Below are 20,086 nucleotides of genomic sequence, written 5' to 3' on the forward strand. Positions count from 1 at the left end.
CTCTCTCTCACACACACACACGCCTGCACAGCTCCACAGGGGCCTGGGCCAAGAGGCAGATCTGAGTACACACACCACCCTGTGCTATGAGTGGCCACTCCCATCCAACAACTGAGACTTTCTGTTACTGGGCCAAGGTTTTCTGCCAAACTCACTTCCCTTATAATGAATGAATTCTCCCTGAGAAGGTTCCTCAGTCCTCCCCTGGAAGCTGACCTGCGATGGCCTAACCCACCTGTTTACCAGGCATGCTAGGACATATGAGACCCTGATAGGTGGACACCAAAGCTCAGCCTGGAACCCCACCCCCATGTGTATCACTGCAGCAGAACTTCTTCAGACACACTAGATCCACCAGCTAACACTCCATACCCTGTGAAGAGAATACGTATGGATTCTAGGTTTGATAAAATCCTGGGCCAGTGGTGGTAACTCAGGCTGAAAAGCAACCATCTCCCAATTTCCACCACTGTTTTACCTACAAGACCATTTCTACCTCTCATTATTTAATCTTCCACAAAAAGTGTATTTTGTAATGTGGTCCCTGAGCTGCCTCACCCCGGGCCAATGGTTCTCAAACTTGAGCATGCACCAGAGCCACCTGGAGGGCTTGTTAAAACAGATCTCTGGGCTCCTCCCCTAGAGCTTCTGATTCACAGCAGGTCTGGGGTGGGGTCTGAGAACCGGCCAGTCTATCGAGTTCCCAAGCGATGCTGATTTAGGTCTCTGGACTAGGCTTCAAGAAACACTGCCCCAGACCGCTCATTTCTCGCTGAGCTCAGGTGACTCACTCAGCACAGCACACACTGCTGTCGGCCTTCCACCGCCCCTTCCCTTCCTCCCACTTAGGCAAAGCCGGGTTGTGCTCCCTATGACTAAACCCTGTGGGACAGAGCTGATCCCGTGGTTCCACCACTCCACAGGCGTGGGCGGGTGAGTGGTTCAAGGTGAGTGCAGACCCACCTGTAAGATGTGAAGGGGACGTCTGCTGGGGAGTAATTCTGAGAAAGTAGCCAGGGGAGTTATTTTAACCTGCCTTTGGATGTTCAGGTGGGAGGCTGTGAAGCACACAGACCTCCTGCAAACATGAAGGGAGATGCACAGCACACGGAGTCCAGCAGAACAGACAGGTCCGAAGAACCAGGCTCCCAGGTGCTGACACTAACCTGCTGAGTAAACCAACCCAGAACCACCCTGCCTCCAGGCTTCTTGTTAAATGACATCATGCATTCTTTATTGTTTGAGCTGGTTGAGTCAGGGTTTTGTTACTTGCTGCTGAAAATAATCCCAAAGCAAAGCAAGCTGACAGGACAGCTCCTCTAAAGGCAACCTCTCAGCACATGTTTACAATGGCATGCGTTCCACAAAGTAATCCCAAAATTTCCGATTTAAATTTTCCATATTTCAAAAGCTATGTAGCTGAGTATCTGTGGATAATCCACACTTAGAATTAGCATAAAACTAAAGAAGTCATCTAGCATATGGTAAAATATTCCGGAAGGACCAACGCTGGGTCTATCTTACATGAGTCATGCTCATTTTTTTCAGGGATTTGCTAGGAACCATATAATACTAGGGCCTAATAAAGTATTCAGTTGCTTCCATACGTTAATCTTGGACTTAGTCTCCTTCGACAGACAGCTGTAGATCTTACTAGGAAAGTGGTTTTCCACTCCAAAGTAGAGAAGTGTGAACTAAAAGCGAGAGGACACCTAGGATCATGCACATGTTCTGTCACTTCATAGCTCTATAACCTTCAACAAATTGTTTTGCCTTTGATGACTCTGTCTCCTCATCCATAAAACGGGAATACTACCACGTACCCACCCGGTTACGTAAGGAAGATACACGTGAAAGCCCTTTGTAAACCAGAAGATTTACACAAGGGCAATTACTGAAATCCACTTTTTACGGATTAAGTGGATTAACATGATCTGATTTGAAGAAACAGGATTAATCACAATCCTACAAGAATTACTCCACCAAAAATTCACACTACATACACCTGTCATAACTATCAATCGAACACTGGATTGTAATTCAAACAGAACCTCACCTATTGTAAATAATTTAGTGGCAGCAACATCCACAAGGTAGTTACAACCCTCAAAGTCAATGTTGTATAAGGCACGATATCAATATGAACTATTTACTATATACATTTTACAATGGTCCACTTGGCAGGCCACACGCTATGACTATGCTTTTCCTGAAGCTGTTCTCTGGGATCCACCTTTAAATGCACCAGTAGGTGTCTGCGCGCTTCACAGGGGGCAAATCATCTTCCTACAGAAGAAGCTCAGTTTTAATCTAACAGGCATGTGTCATTTGGAGCCATGTTTTCCAAATTAAATACTTGAATAAACTGGGTAAAAACAATAGGGACTGGAGAATGTTTCTCAAACTGGGATGTGTATATGTATGTTAGAGAAGGCAATGCAATGAATTAAATATGGTCACCTTCCTGAAACATACATTGTACTAGACGATTTTTGGAGAATAATAAAAAGGAATAAACAGTGAGTAGTATTTAAATTCTCAACAAATGTTGAAGTTTTTTTAATTTCTGAAGAATTTTCATGCTTATAGTAGACTTTAAAAACTACATCCCTACTTTTGGAGAAAACATTGAGAAAGACTACAATAAGCGAACAAGACTTTTTCTCATATCATTTGTAAATTGGTTGCGAAGACAATGCTAAAACAATGGTTCCAAAAACATACTAATTGGGCACCACACATCTGTGAAATACTGCCTAGACTACCACAGTAATTATTTGTAACATGACAACATTCTTTTGTTTAATTGATGGGGGGGAAATTACTATTTACTTCAGGGTCATATTTCATATGTGGAAGACTCGAACAACAAACTAATACTTTGATGACAATTCACTTAAAACAAGTAACAAGCTCCCAGGAGACCCCATTATCTTCAGATTGGTGTTCCTAGACAGAGAAGACTGCCTTGGGAAATTTCTCCTTTGAGCCTGGAAACTCCAAGCTCTGCTACCTTCTTAAGCAATAAGAAGCTTAATATCACAACATATCCAGAACACCCTCACAGAATTAATACTGCTGCCGATGTTGGAATCCATCCAAAAAGTACATTCATTTCTCACTGACCCACCGTGGCGAGTGAAAGCAATCTGAAGCACAAAGCCCACTGCGTAAGAGAAGCCGAAATGTCAGCTTATACCTGACTCTTCTAGCTATAAGCCTTCCTAAGAAATGTAAGTTTGGTTCTCAACAGCAAAACATCCAAGTCTCTTCTCTTTCTCACACAGCAGTATCTGTGTTCTTGCCTAAAACAAGCTTCTCATAGCCTTTTATTATTTTCAGAGACAGGGTCTCTCTGTCACCCAGGCTGGAGTGCAGTGGCAAAATCACAGCTCATGGCAACCTCAACCTCCTGGGCTCAACTGAGCCCCGGCCTGCCGAGTAGCTGGGCCTACAAGTGCACATCAGCACACCCCACTTTTTTTGTTTTGTTTTGTTTTTGTAGAGACAGGGTCTCACTTTGTGACCCAGGGTGGCATCAAACTCCTGAGCTCAAGCCGATCCTCCCACCTCTGCCTCTCAGAGTGCTAGAGGTATGAGCCACCACACCCAGCCTCCTAAGTCTCTTCCTGGGTTGTTGGATTTTTCTAGCTTTCTTCAGAACGCACATCTTACTGAAAGATTCCACGAAGTTATTTTGCTGTTAAATATTATGACGTATAGCAATAAGTAGTCAAGCCACTGAGTGGCATATGGAATGAAGCAAAGCTGATTCAGACTTTAGTGCTGAGTTAAACCACTTCTCCCAAAGGCAATCTCTAGTCTCAAAAGTAAGGAACACTGAGTTTCTGGAACTGCCTCACCACATTTACGTATAACATCCAGCTTCCCCAGACCTTAATTCTACTTTTTTGTTTCAGGAATGTTGACATTAATGAAGTGTTTTGCCTATTTTTATTCTAGACTAACCCTTCAAGATATTTTTTTTCAAAATTCTTAAAGAATTAAGTAATTCTTTAATATCGAATTATTAAAGGTTCAAATAACCTTTCAATATAAAGATAAAAATGAATACAAACCTAATCACCCTGATGCTTGTAAAAACATATTATCTAGGAGGAACTAAAAGTGTTTTTAGGGACTGGACATGATGGCTCACGCCAGTAATGCCAACACTTTAGAAGGCTGAGACAAGAGCACTGCCTGAGTTAGAGACTACTGTGGGCCACGTAGGAAGACCTCGTCTCTACAAAAACGAAATAAAAAAAAATTAGCCTGGCATGATGACATGCACCTGTCGCCCCAGCTACTGGGGAGGCTGAGGCGAAAGGACTGCTTAAGCCCATGAGGTCCAGGCTGCTGTTTACTATGACAGCACAACTGAACTCCAGCCTGGGCAACAGAGCAAAACCCTGTCTCAAAAAATTAATGAAATAAAAGTTTTTAGGAACTAAAAATTTCAATGAAAACCAGAATTAGTATTCTGATCCTACTGTACTGTTTTTCTGATTTATTTCAACTGAAGGCTAAATAACTAAATAAGTGTCAAAAGCTTTGCTAAAAACTTCACATTTTTTTCACCTAAAAAAAGGTTTCTGTGGCTTGAATACAATTTTAATATATACCAACAACCCTGTTTAAAAATCTGTATCATATTAAGGAGAACACCTAAATTATGAGCTCTATAACAGTCAAAAAAAAATTTACATTGTTATAGCTGCACAGACCATGGTTGAATGCATTCATTCTGCAAAGTTCCCAGGACCCACAGCACCCTGTAGAAGGTACCATAATGCTATACGTGGATAGAGTGAATAACCCATCCTCTCTAAAAACACACTAACTGGCCAGATGCAGTGGCTCACACCTGTAATCCCAGCACTTTGGGAGGCTGAGGCAGGCGGATCACGAAGTCAGGAGATCAAGACCATTCTGGCTAACATGGTGAAACCCCGTCTCTACTAAAAATACAAAAAATAAATAAATTAGCCGAGTATACTGGCAGGCGCCTGTACTCCCAGCTACTCAGGAGGCTGAGGCAGGAGAATGGTGTGAACCCGGGAGGCGGAGCTTGCAGTAAGCTGAGATAGCGCCACTGCACTCCAGCCTGGGCAACAGAGCAAGACTCCATCTCAAAAAAAAAAACAAAAAAAACAAAAACACCAACTATAGTAACTCAGTATAAGAATACAGCCTCGGCCGGGCGCAGTGACACACACCTGTAATCCCAGCACTTTGGGAGGCTGAGGCAGGCGGATCACGAAAGCTCAGGAGTTCAAGGCTACAGTGAGCCAATATCATGCCACTGCACTCCAGCCTGGTGACAGAGCGAGATTCCATCTCAAATAAATCATAATAATACAGTCTCTGGGCCAGGCGAGGTGGCTCACACCTGGAATCCCAGCACTTTGTGAGGCTAAGGTGGGTGGATCACTTGAGCCCAGGAGTTCGAGACAAGACTGCCCAACAAAGTGAAACCCCAACTCTACAAAAAAACACAAAAATTAGCTAGCTGTGGTGGCAGGTGACCATGGTCCCAGTTACTTAAGAGGCTGAGATGGGAAGATCCCTTAAGCCCAGGAGGCGGAGGTTGCAGTGAGCCGAGATCATGCCACTGCACTACAGCCTAGGTGACAGAGCAAGACCCTGTCTCAAAAAATAAAAATAAAAGAATACAGCCTATAACACGAATACAAGTCCTGTTATTTCAATGACAAATACAGTTTACAGGCTTGAACATGGAGGACGTGCAAAACTAACAAATAATCAATTTAAAAGGTTTAAATGTAAAAGTATGAGCTTGCATTCCTTCAGCAGCTCTTCACCCAGGTGTCAGCTCTTCACCCAGGTGTCAGGTATGAGGTTAGGTGCTAGGGAGACAGGTGCATGAGACTCAGAAACTTGGGAACCCTGAGAAAGGTAATTTCCAAACAGAGGAGTAACGGCCTTGTGCTAAGATAAGTGCCAGGGTGCTATGGAAAGCAGGACGGAGGGAGATGGCTGGGGAGGAGAAAAGTTTTGGCAAAAAAAAGAGCCCAGGTGAATGACCAGAAAGTGAGACTGGAGGAAGAGGCTGACGAGGCCTCAATCCCCAAAGGGCTTCTACATCACTGATGTCATGCTCAGGACCCTGCACTTCATCCCCAAGGTAGTGCAGTCCACAAAAGGCTGTTCTTCAAAGGGATGACAGGAAAGGATGTAGGACAGACGCGCATGAGGAGAACAGGATGCGGTGGCTACAGAATGGAGGTAGGAGACCACGTGAATGAGACTCAACCACACCTTGTGACAGCAGGCACAGGAATTGGGGACAGAGAGAGGCCCAGGAGCTCAGTTCAAGACACAGTAATTTTGTGGCACCTGCAAGCTAAAGGAGGACTCTGGGAAGAAGGTACGATCCACGTTCAACTTCCTTCTATACAGAGAGTATATAAAAAGCCAACAGAGCAACAAATATATACACTGCTATGTAGCCATAAAAAAATTTTTTTTTGATTTTTTTTAAAACCAACGGCACAGGCCAGGTCACCTAGGGAGATGACAGGGTGGGAAAATAGGAAGGTCCCCAGTGGAACCCTGGTGAGATACTTCAGGTTAAAAAGTGTGAGATCCTATCAACAGGAAAGGAACTTCCATGTCTTTTTTCTTTTTTTTTTTTAGGCGGAGTCTTGTTCTGTCGCCCAGGCTGAAATGCAGTGGTGCGATCTCAGCTCGCTGCAACCTCCACCTCCTGAGTTCAAGCACTTCTCCTGCCTCAGCCTCCCGAGTAGCTGGGACTACAGGCTCGTGCCGCCACACCCGGCTTATTTTTGTAATTTTAGTAGGGACCAGGTTTCACTATTTTGGCCAGGCTGGTTTCCTGACATCAGGTGATCCGCCCGCCTTGGCCTCCCACAGTCCTGGGATTACAGGCATGAGCCACCGCACCCAGCCAGGAACTTCCATTTCTGAATAACAAAGAAAAGTGAGAAGGAGTTCCATTCCCTGTGGGGGTCTGAGATCCTTCACTGCCAAAAGCGAGTGTCCCTAAAGATTAAATCGTTCCTGTCTGCAATTATATCTTCCGGTATGTTGTTCACAGGACAATGAGATCCTCTTTATGTTCTGGCTCCCAAGATCCACCTTTCACTGGTGTTAAACTATTTCAGAAGAACACATTTTGCTGCTGTTACTACTAATCAGATAAAAGTACCCTTTAAAAACAAAAGCCACAAAAAAAAAAAACTTTCATAGACATTGTACCTAGAACCATTTTTAAAACCTGAAGTAATATACTACTCATACTTTGTCAATGCTTAAACTTTTGCTATTCAAATATAACTCAAAAAAAGGCTTACCAGACAGAGATATATACAGAGAGCCAGACATGCTTCCTAGAGCATTCAATTCTAGTAAGAGCTGAAGTCTCATCGCTGAATTCCCAAACACAATCTTTCTTTCTCAGCAAAGGAACAGATTACTGTTGATATTTGAGAATACCCAGGGAAAAATGGGGATAAAGAGGAAAGAGGGAAGAACGTTTTTCAAATATTGCTTTTCTGGCTTTCGACCAAATACAATTACATAGCATCCACAGAAGATGAAGGCAGGAAAACATAAACAAAATCTTCAATGAGGCCAATTACCCTGAAAGCTTTCCCAGACTTTGAGGTAACAGGCAAGCTGCTCTAGGAAGCCTCCTGCCCAGAATTCACACTGGTCCCATTCCAGCCCCACCTTGGGCAGTCTTGCCAGTAAAACAGAGACCTCCTCACTCTTTCGATTTTATCTGTCCAGTCACAGGCATCAGTGCTTCCTTTACATTTGGAGAACATGCTAAGACTGTCTCACAGTCAAATTTATTTCTCAAGTCCCAAGTTAGTAGTGACTCCTCTGTATGGGTTCTTAAGAGACAATGCATTCATTCTGTGGAATTGATAAATGGTGCGTCTGTTGACTTTAAGTCCACCTGACCATCATTAAGCTGGTATCATGGGGTAGTTATTAAAATTAAAACCACAACAAAGTTTGAAAAATGTGTAAACAAATGTTAATAACTTCATAAATAAGATTAAGGATAAATGACATTAAAACAGCAGGGCAAACCTAATGGATTATAACCCAAAGTATACATACCCATGAGCTCACAGGATATAAATAAATGAGAACTGACAAATCTCCCATACAGAATTTCACATAATTTGTGTCGGTGAAGCTCAACTTCACTTAATGACTTGCCTCCAAAAAGGACATTAGGGAAAAACTAGTGAAATGTGAATAAAGTGTGAAGTTTAGCTCATAGTAAGATACTAATGTTGGTTTCTCAGTGACAAATGTACCACAGTAATACAAGATGTTAACATTAGAGTTAAATGGGTGAGGGGTATACAGGACATCTCTGTACTATCTTTGTAATTTTTCTATAAACTTAAATCTACTCTGAAGTAAAAGTTTTCTTTTCAAAGTAGCAAGAAATTAGATGGGTTTTGGGGAAGTTACAAAATTAAGAAGGTAGAAGGTAAATGAATAGTAAGTATGCAGCTGACTAATTTACCAATCACAGAACATTACACTTACAGAGCTAATTCTTGGAGACAGCTCCAGAATCTGCATTTTCAAAAAATGGACACAAAGGTTTATAAAAGCAGCATCCCACCCACATCATGATCATTTCTTTACACATGAGGAACAGACCTCAACCCAAAAAAAGCCAAAAGAAACAAAGAGGCTTGCAAGTCAAGTTTTTAAAAAGTAGAAGTAAAAGAGCAAAATACTGGAATATTTAATATCAGGAAGATAAAACATCTAAATCAAGGCTGATCAGACTGTGAACTATGATGTATTGAGTTTTAAAATCAATCCAGGCAGGGATAGGAGATTGGAGGTTGATGGCTAAAGGGTAAGGCACTTCTTTTGAGAAGACAAAATGTTCTTCTAAAATTGATTGTAGTAATGGTTATACAACTCTGAATATGCTGCAAACCCACTGTGCACTTTAAATAGGTGAATTATATGCTATGTGAACAACATCTCAATCAAGCTGTGACCAAAAAATAAATAAAGCCAGTAGGTGATAAAACAAAATGCAATAGAAAATAGAATACATTGCAGGCAACAAGAGTATTATTTTCTGAAACTTTAATTCAGTTTTATAAATAAATAAGTACATAGATTATACACATGTATATATTCATACATCCATATATATGCTTGCAAGTACACAGGCATGATGTAAAATTTATTTTTTCATATGTCATCGTCAAAAAGAACACTATTCTCCCTCATTCCCACATCTTTCATTCTGATAATCTGAGGCTGTGTGAAAAGACCAATAAGGATAAAATCTATGAATATCCTAAAGTTTGATTTTTGAAAACACTGGCAAAAAGAAAGAAACTAGTTCTAAATAATAAGAATGGAGAGAACTGCATCTACAAAAGAAAACAAATACAAAGGCACTTGCAACACAGCTCTCTATGGGCTGCACACACCCACACCTGGGTCTGCAGCCCCGGCCTCCAAGCTCCAGAGAGATATCAACTCTCTACCCACCATCTCCCTGTAGATGTGTCATATCAAGTCTGAGATTCCTAGGAGGCAGCAGAACACAGTTTCTGCTTCCTTCCCCCACTAAATCCTTTCCCGGCACAGTCATCACCATCTCTCCAGACATTTAAGCCAAAATCTAGATGCTCTCTCTCCGTGATTTCTCTTTCCCTCACACTCCACAACAAATTCAACAAGTAAAGGATCTGTCCCACCTCAAGAATATATTCAAAATGTTCCATTTCCCTCCATCCACTACCAACCCCCCTACCCTGATATCAACATTCCTCAACTTTTCTTGCTCCCATACACCCAAAAAGAATGTTTAAGTTGTGTCGCATTTACAATTGTGAGCGTTTACCAGCTGTAAAAATGTAATCTCTGCTACACTGTACATACTGGTATTTTTAATAAAACTCACAATCCCTTTTTAAAATATATTCAATGGAATCTAAATACCACTGAAATGATATCTACTATTATCCATTTTTTTAAATACAAATATAAACTTCATGGCTGGATATTTTATATTGTTCCTTTTCCTCCATGAAATCATTTCTATTCCACGTCACCCAAGGAATTTTAACTGAATACGAATTTATGTTCAAAGCCTTCTGCTATAAGACTATAAATATAAATTGAAATTTCAGGTTTTAAAAAAATTTTTCCTATGACCATAAGGTCTAAAAATTAATTTTTTTTCTTCTGAATTAAGTTATCAATACAGGCCAGGCCTGGTGGCTCACGCCTGTAATACCAGCACTCTGAGAGGCTGACGCCAGTGTATAACCTGAGGTTAGGAGTTCAAGACCAGCCTGGCCAACATGGTGAACCCTCATCTCTACTAAAAATACAAAAATTACCCAGGCATGATGGTATGCATCTGCAATCCCAGCTACTCAGGAAGCTGAGGCAGGAGAATCACTTGAACCCAGGAGGGGCGAGGTTGAAGTGAGCTGAGATCACACCACTGCACTCCAGCCTGGGTGACAGAGTGAGACTCTGTTTCAAAAAAAAAAAAAAAGTTATCAATACAATTTGTATTAGTATAGTCGGATCCCTGAGGGATTGGTTCCAGGACGTCTCAAGAACGTCAAATTCTGAAGATGCTCAAGTCCCTGATATAAAATGGTATACAGTATTTGCACATAATCTATGCACATCCTCCTCTGTACTTTTAAGTCATCTCTAGATTACTAGTAATACCTATTCTCTTAAAAACGGAATTCACAGGGCCAGGTATACCTAATACAATGTGAATACTATGTAAATAGTTTTTACACTGTATTAAGGAATAATGACAAAAAAAAGTCTGTACATATTCAGTACAGATACTTTTTTTTTTCCTGAGTATTTTCGATCCAGTTTGTTGAATCCACGAATGCAGAAGTCACAGATACAGAGGGCCGAATGCATACAATTGATCAAACCAACAAGTTCTATAAATTTTGATAGGTAATTAAACATAGAAAGTAAAATCTTATTGAAAATGCATCCTTTAATGAGATGAACAGAGCTGTTTTCCCCCCAGCTGCTTCATGTGAACATTACTTACTACTAGAATGAGACAGGTTTTTTATAAACTTAATCCTTTTTTTAATCTCTTTTTTTAATGTAAGTACTGAAAAAGCTTGTTGACGTAAACAGACGTGTATGGAAATAGCTTTATTACAGCACTGTCCCCACATTCTCTAAAATACCTCAGTGTCTCATCTAAAAATCACATAGTAAGCCATCATTAAAAGTAACCTGAATGATCTATCAGTTGTCAAATTCACTGGGTCCTTCTTCAGTTTTACTAAAAGCAACGATCTGAAAACCACCAAAGTTACTAAAGAATTTGTCATCTAATCAGAGTGGATCACTTTTACCTAACAAACACCAATATTTCAAATTGTCTCTTTGCCCAAGATGAAGCCAACAGCAGGACTGGGGCTGGGTGAAAGATACAGCTTTCTTCTGTAAAGTGGAGAAATGAGATTGTGAAAGCAGAGGTGGAAAACGGTAACTTACAACTCAGACAGATTCACTTTAGGAGATACATAGACCCTGGGGATCTGGAAGCCTGTTCCTTGCAAGTTATCCTCCTACTTACACACCACTTAGAGTGTCTTCATGTACCTCCAAGGGACCCAATTTGACAAGTGACCAAGACTGCCCCATGGTATTCTTTTAAAAATGGAATTCACAGGGCCCAGTGCAATAGCTCATGCCTGTAATCCCAGCACTATGGGAGGCCAAGGTGGGCAGATCACTTGAGGTCAGGAGTTTGAGACCAGCCTGGCCAGCATGGAGAAACCCCGTCTCTACTAAAAATACAAAAATTAGCCAGGCATGGTGGCACGTGCCTGTAATCCTAGCTACTTGGCAGGCTGAGGCAGGAGAACTGCTTGAACCCAGGAGGCGGAGGTTGCAGTGAACTGAGATTATACCCCTGTATTCCAGCCTGAGGGACAGAGTGAGACTGTCTCAAACAAAAAAAAAAAAAAGCAATTCATGTTTTTTGATTTGCTAGTCCCCTGCTTATAATTCTTTAACAATTCATACCACACTTAAAAAAAAAGCCCAAATTCCTTACTGTGACTTCTAAAGGCCTACACACCTTATCTCACCATCCTACAAACCACACTGGACTTCTCCAAGTTCCTGGATCGCTGGCAGGGATTCCAGCCTCAGGGCCTTTGCACCTTCATTCCCTCTGACCAAAGTACTGTTCCCACTGTTGTGTGGCTGCTCCTGTTTCTTCCAGACTTCAGCTGGAATGTCACCTCCTAAAAGGGGCCTCACCTGACCACCCCATCCACCTCATTATCCTCTACCACAGGAAACTAATTATTGATAGCTCTTGTCATAAGCATAATCATTTTACCTACAGTAAAGTCCTACTTGCCCACTACATGAAACAGAGGTCTTGTTTGTGTTTCATGTTCACCACCCAGCATGGTGCCTGGCACTCAATAGATGTTTATAAACAAGAGGGAGGGCACAAGCACATCATGGAAATAGTGAATTTGGTGAGTGGCGAAGGAGGGGCTACTTCTAACAGCTTTCTAAACAACCTTATTTTAAAACAAATTCATATTAATTTATTAGAGGGTATAGGTAAGACAAATGCCAAAGAGAAAGGTGTATTACAGGTAATACTAAACACATAAACACAGACATAAACTGAGACTTCAGAGAGCACCCAAAGTAGGCAGGGACACTCGGCATGCAGGTTTCCACCCCCATTTTTTCCTTACCTCTGTTCTTGAGAAGGCTCCTCCAGACCCTCTTCAGAATCACCCTATTGAAAAAGAACATGTGTTAACCGTTGCTTCTTTCTTTCTTTCTTTCTTTTTTTTTGAGACAGAGTCTCTCTCTGTCGCCCAGGCTGGAATATAATGCTGAGGTCTCGGCTCACTGCAACCTCCGCCTCCCAGGTTCAAGCAAGTCTCCTGCCTCAGCCTCCGGAGTGGCTGGGACCATAGGCACATGCCACCACACCTGCCTAATTTTTGTATTTTTAGTAGAGACAGGGTTTCACTATGTTGGCCAGGCTGGTCTTGAACTCCTGACCTTGTGATCCACTTGCCTCGGCCTCCTGAAGTGCTGGGATTACAGGTGTGAGCCACTGCGCCCGGCCACCCCTGGGCAAATCTTATAGTCATCTTGCACTGCTCTCCTCCCTTCACCTCCTACCAGAAAGACCTACCCACTCACAGGAAACCCAGTTCCTACCTGTCATTTCTTCCAACACAACAGCCCACACCATCAGTAGCCCGGCTGCATTAGAAAGACACACGCAGCTTTCTCCTCTGCCTGCAGACTGCTGCCTGCAACCATCCTGTGCACCATCACACTCTGTGCAGCACAGACCAGTCTCCTCATATCACTCACTCTTTATCACCCTTATCACACAGCAAGGACCCAGCACTCCATGTCATCACGTCAGTCCCTGCTCAAGAACCTACGATGGCTCCCTCCAGCTGGTCAGACGCACAGCAAGCTCTTCAACAGCATGCAGCACTGTCCCACACGGGCCCTGACACACCCAGCCCTACCCCTACAACCACACTGCAGCAGGCACCCTGGGCTCCAATTTAAAATGTCTGAGGGAAAAGGAGGAACTTCACTGTCTACCAGGCGAGGCTCTGGGCTAGGCCCCAGGCACACACTTGCTGCTGCGGATCTCTAAGGCCTCCCTTGTCCCTAAGCCTTAGCTGATCTCTCCAAAGCGGGGTGCCTCTTCTCTCAGTTCCTATATTTCAGCACTTGACTGTGGTCCCAGGGTATTACCAGTCTGATCTTGCCAACCACAAAGGGCAGGGTCAAAAGCATGTAATTCCCCCACTGCCTCTTGGGAAGTGCCTCAGGGCCTTTGCACTGGCTGTTCTCTCTCACCACTTTCAAAGATTGGCTCAAATACTGCCCTTTCAGAGTGGTACACTTTGACCTCTTAAAACTGCAACTCACATCACCACCCCACATTGCCACCACATAACATGTATGACCTTCGAACTGACTAAATTACTTAAAATTTATTCTCTGTCTTGTTTACTGTCTATCTCTATGCTTCCATTTAGACTGCAAGCATCACAAGGGCAGGTGTTTTTTCTTTTTTGTCTACTGTAACATCCCTGACACGCACTGCTTGGCCTGCAGTACGTGCTCAATAAACATCTGCAGAGCTGAGTACAAGCCAGCTGTTTCTTAACTGCATGTGGATATGACTATTATGGGAACTTCACTTAGCAACTTTTTCTGAATCAAAATAGAATGTGACATGCTTTCCCTCAGACACAGAAACTTTACCACCATAATAGTGTTTTTCTGGTCAAATGGTACTGAAACTCACACAACATACGTAATGGCTAAAACCTTGGGCTCTGTAGTTAAACACTTACTGGTTTAACATCCCAGCACTGTCACTTTCTTATTACCTTGAGCCAAGTAATTTCGCTGCTCTGTGCCTCAATTTCCTCATCTGTAAACTTCATAGTCTTTAGTGTGTTCATGAGTTAACATTCATAAAGAATTTAAATGATGCCAGCAGTGCCCAACCCATGTTATTATTTTTTCATGTTGATAGAAGTTGATTAAACCAAAAATAAATCTCTATGACAAAAAGATTACCAAATACTGGTCAATGAGTCACTGGAGCAAGATGCTGTTACAGAACACAGGACCTGGGATAACAAAAACTCAGAATCTCAGTGTATCATTTCCTGTTTCACTTTCTACCAATTTCCGTTATCTACACCCTCTGACTTAAGATGCAGGAAAATCAACTTGATAATTTTAAAGGCAGATTCTTTCTTATTCATCAGTGTATCTCTGGGGACCTAATGGGCCCGCCCCAAAGGTCCATCTTTGCTAAATGAACAAATACGGGCAGTGGAGCACTGAGCCTGCCCAGCACTGCCCAGCACCAACATGATTCTGTATTAGGTAACGGCTGCTCCTACTCAGCACCTGTCCCTGGTTCCCAAACCTGCTAACCATGGGGCACCAGGAGCGAGGCTTCTCTTCTCAAAGAAGTCTCAATGGATTGAAAGAACAGATTCTAGACTGCTCTTCTTGCAGCTAGAGCTGATTTTTTAAATGTGATTGTCAAACAATACTAGGAAATCAACATCTAAGGCATTTCGCCTGTTACCAGCAGACTTAGCCAACCTCATAAATAGGGGAACTAGGCAAGACACTGACAACTGCCTCTCCTCCACCAGGATGACTTCGTGGGCAGTACTACATGTCTACTGTATGCAGGACACTGTGGCCGCAGCAGGGCACCAACCCTTAGCAGCCCAGACCCTCAAAGGAGAACTCAGTTAAGGCAACAAGGCATGCACAAGATAAAGGAGAAAAACAAAGACACGGGCCAGGCACGGTGACTCACGCCTGTAATCCCAGCCCTCTGGGAGGCTGAGGCAGGCAGATCACAAGGTCAGGAGTTCAAGATCAGCCTGACCAACATGGTGAAACCCAGTCTCTACTAAAAATACAAAAATTAGCCGGGCGTGGTGGCGCATGCCTGTAATCCCAGCTACTCAGGAGGCTCAGACAGGAGAATCACTAGAACCCGGGAGGCGGACGTTGCAGTGAGCCGAGATTGCGCCATTGCACTCCAGCCTGGGCGACAAGAGCAACACTCGGTCTCAAAAGAAAAAAGAAAACAAACAAACAAAAAAACAAAGACACTACAGGAAACTCAAAGAGGGAGAAACGATGACAATGCCGCTGCAGGACAGGAGTCCGGAAGGACAGGCCCTTAATGAACAACGGGGCTGTTGCATTCATTAATTCAACAGATACGTGTTGGAGATGCTTGGCCAAGGGTCGGGCTGAAGTGGGCGTCCCAGAGGACTGACACAGAAGGCCCTGCAGGGCAGAGCAGGTCAGGTGGACATCACCCATGCGTGGATCACAAGGAATCGCAGTTTCTGACTTTGAAGGCAAAGGAAAAAGGTACACGAGGCCGTATCCTGCATACACCCAATTACTTCTTGAAAATAAGCTAATGAAACACCTGTTTGGTTTCCACACCATCACCACTTCATATTCAGTGTGCTGAAGTATAGTCAGAGCAGAGGAAAATTTCTGTAAATGTAAGAATAAAATCACATATATTTTTCCTCCTTCCTCTCATGATCACCATGGATATACAGTTTGTATGTTCCTACACCAAATGACTGTATAACGTGAGAGTATATAACAAAAAGATAAGATTAATACAACTTTACAATCACAGAGCACACAATAGGGCTGAGTTATCAATACTATTCAGACCTTTCAAAACAAGAAAGCTGTTCATGCCCTCCAATGACCAAGTCTACCAGTCAGCTCAGGGACCACCAAAATAACAGGTAACCTACACGTAGGTGCTCACTAAGTTCCAGGCACTTAATCTTCTCAAAGTCTTCTGAAACCAGCACCATCATTCCCCAGACTTTGCAGATAAGAAAACAGGATAAACAGGTGAATTTATAGAGCTAAAAAGGGATAGGGCTGAGATTCAAACCCGGGAGACCCAGCCAGAGCTTCTGACAGTTTACAACAATTTAGTTGTCATATTTGGTTTTACTAATGATAAGTTAGTAAGTTCTTGATCACTTAGAGACCCGTCATTTAAAAAAAAAAAAAAAAAGACCTAATCAACAGGAGACATGTCCAAAATAAATAACTATACGAACAGTGCTGGCAAATATGTTAGTGTGTTTTCTTTGTTTGTTTGTTTTTTGAGACGGAGTTTCGCTCTTGTTGTCCAGGCTGGAGTGCAATGGCATTCACTGTAACCTCCGCCTCCCAGGTTCAAGGGATTCTCCTGCCTCAGCCTCCCGAGTAGCTGGGATTACAGGCATGCACCACCATGCCCAGCTAATTTTGCATTTTTAGTAGAGACGGGGTTTCTCCATGTTGGTCAGGCTGGTCTCAAACTCCTGACCTCAGGTGATCCACCCCTCTCAGCCTTCCAAAGTGCTGAGATTACAGGCATGAGCTACCGGATGGCCAGTATTTTATTTAATGCCACATCCTCTAAAGTTCCTATCACATCTACTACTGACAAATCTCAGCCTCTGAAGCCATCTTTCAGTCTTCCTGCATGAAAGAAACCCAATGTACTGGTTAATTAAGCAGAAAACCCTCAAATTTAAATAACACCTATAAATATTCTTTTCAACAGACTCCATTTGACACATATGAGGGAATTTTTGCTGAAAAAATTCAAAATACTTTGAAAATAATTCATTTAAAATAACTTTCTTCAAAACTCTCTGCAGCTTATGAGATACATATATATATACACACACACACGTGTGTGTGTGTGTGTGTGTGTGTGTGTGTATCTCCCTTACCCTTGGCCCAGGTATAAGCAGGGCAAGATAGCTTCTAAAACGTATACATAGAGACAGGGATGAAGTATTTAGAAAATTATTTTGAATACCAGTTTCACTTTCATTATAGCTTTGATTAAAACAGCTTAGCTATAAATCCCTCTATAGTGAATATCCCTGTTTCTGAATTCTGACATCTATTATCAAAACAAATTGTATTATACATATAAACAAACCAGAAATTAAGAACTGTATAAAATAGGTCAGGCACGGTGGCTCACGCCTGTAATCCCAGCACTTTGGGAGCTCGAGGCAGGCGGATTACGAGGTCAGGAGATCAAGATCATCCTGGCTAACACAGTGAAACCCTACCTCTATTAAAAATAAAAAAATTAGCCAGGCGTGGTGGCGGGCGCCCGTAGTCTCAGCTACTCAGGAGGCTGAGGCAGGAGAGTGGCATGAACCAGGGAGGCAGAGCTTTCAGTGAGCTGACATCACGCCACTGCACTCCAGCCTAGGCAACAAAGGGAGTTTCCGTCTCAAAAAAAAAAAAAGGAATTGTATAAAATAACTTTTGAGCCTATAAATAATCATATCATAAGCCTTGACATTTCCATCTCTGAGCACAGCTACTAAATCTTCCACTAACGCTCTAACAAATGAGAGTCTATAATACTAGACTCAATCATCTATAATTTACTTTCCTTTTAGTCTGGGTTGGCTTCCAACACTAGGAAGTAAGAGGTAGAAACTACAATTGAGCAAAAATGCGACTGCATATACATAGATATACACCAGTGCTTCTCAACCAGGGCAATTTTGCTCCCCAGGGACATCTAGCAATATCTGGAAACATTTTTAGCTGTCAAAATCAGGAGGGGGTGGGGGAGAGGGGGAAGCAGCAGTGAGTGCCACTGGCATCTAGTGGGCAGAAGCGAGGGATGTTAACTGCTCAGCATCTCACAGTGCACAGGACAGCCCCCACAACAAAGAACTCTCTAGCCCAAAATGTTACCAGTGCCACTACTGAACAACTCTGATACACACAAACATAATTAGTTTTTAAATAAATACATCCAGTTAAATGTGGTTCTCGCAGTAGGAATACGATGGATTTCTACTGTTATTTTTATCTTTCTGTATCTTCCAAACCTTCAAAAACACATCTGTATATTATTTAAAATCGGGGGAAAAAATCCATTTGAGAATACATTTTTAGGAGAAGGAGAAACTATCTGCTCCTCATCCTGATGGGGCCTTTTCTCAAAAGACCTGCCTCATTCAGGCTGCTGGTCTTCAAGGAGGATCCAGGAAAATTCTCCTCTAAAATCACCTCTCTGCCTTGAGAAGCCATGATCAAAATGAATATTCCAAATATCTCAAAACCAGCACTCTGAATGTTTCACACAGGCGGTCTCGAGAAAACTGAAACGTAAAACTGGACAGCCTCTCCAGTAAAGTTATAGCTAGACATCCTGTTTCTCTAAACAGCCGCAAGACACAACACAGAATTAAGTGCTGCCACCAACGTGGGAAGTAATGAACATCTTAAAAAGTACTGCACACAAGCTGAATATTCCCTTATAATTCAAGCCACTCCCACCCAAAAAATGCATTTTGGATCACTACTGTCACTGGTGAAGGGCAGTCAACAATATTATATTTAAATGTGCACACTTCACAGTCAATGGGAATTTCTTGTAAAAGTTAAAAGACAAAAGCTTTGCAGTACTGTATCTGTTGCAGCAATAAACCCTCTATGATGCTACAGATTCCCAATAAAATGTAATTATTTTTCTACATGCAATCATCATATCATCATACAGAGAAAAAAACCTGAAATTCAAGTTCTTAAGTGGGTGTATTTTAACGGGAATTAAGGGCACTTGGAGAAAATCCAAGATGACAATCCTTTAAAGTCACATCTTCATCCCAAAGCTACTTAACGCTAATGGCAAATACCACTCTAACATTCACGAAATCAGTACTCCTGTTGTCCTCAACCTCTTAGCCACTTGCCATCCACACAGCACCAGCTCACTTAGGGAACAGTGTGCACCCAGGACACCCACGGCCGAGCAGACCAATGGCCGCGTCCCTGCTGAGGTGGCCTGGGTTCCCACCTTCTGAACTTGGGGCCGGCCTGACTCACGCCCTGTCACATGGCGTGGGAGGAGCCGGGAAGGCCACCGTTGCCAGGTGTTCAGGCTCGGCCCCTAACGTTTATTTGCCTTGCAAAGTGGCCCGAGCGCCTGTGCCTCTTGGACAGGGGTTGGGGAGGACCGGCGGCCTCCCCGCCTCTCCTTCCTCGCACACCCACAGCCGCCCTGTCACCTGGTCGTCCTCACCTGAGTGGGCACCAGGAGTTCCCCTTCTTCTGCCTGCCACAGTTCCACCACGTTCGGCAAGGGCTCAATAGCTGCAGGAACACCAAAAAATACACCACGTTTTTAATGCACGCTAAAGAAACGCTTCCTGTTTCCCCTACCGTCCCTCCGTGCCACCCGCCTCACCAAAACACGTCTCTTTTTCCTCCCAGGAACAGAGGCCATCTGAGGAGCGAGCCAAGGATAAAAACACAATGGGCGGGGTGTGAGCCAGTGGCCCCTCGGACGCGAAGGCGACAGCGTGCAGGCTCGGGGTGCTCGTGCTGGAGGGGGACGAAGTGGGATTGAAGACACCCCACGGGGCACTCCGGGCTCCGCAGCCCGAGCATCTGGAGTATGGACCCGGGGCGGCCAGGCTCG

General features: G+C 43.1%; 1 protein-coding gene across 1 annotated transcript in view; it reads right to left on the reverse strand.

Moving 5' to 3' along the window:
* The window catches only part of KIAA0922 (KIAA0922 ortholog), a 170,202-nt gene extending 150,448 nt beyond the window's left edge, over positions 1–19,754 (reverse strand). Inside the window, exons 1-2 of the mRNA XM_011959776.1 lie at positions 19,688–19,754; positions 12,768–12,811 (exon numbers count right to left, since the gene is read on the reverse strand). The gene's annotated coding sequence lies outside the window, so the exon portion shown is untranslated. The remainder of the gene's footprint in view (positions 1–12,767; positions 12,812–19,687) is intronic.
* Positions 19,755–20,086: the final 332 nt, after the last annotated feature.

This window comes from Colobus angolensis, unplaced genomic scaffold (assembly GCF_000951035.1).
Source record: "Colobus angolensis palliatus isolate OR3802 unplaced genomic scaffold, Cang.pa_1.0 Scaffold5, whole genome shotgun sequence".
In the NCBI taxonomy this organism is placed as follows: Eukaryota; Metazoa; Chordata; class Mammalia; order Primates; family Cercopithecidae; genus Colobus; species Colobus angolensis.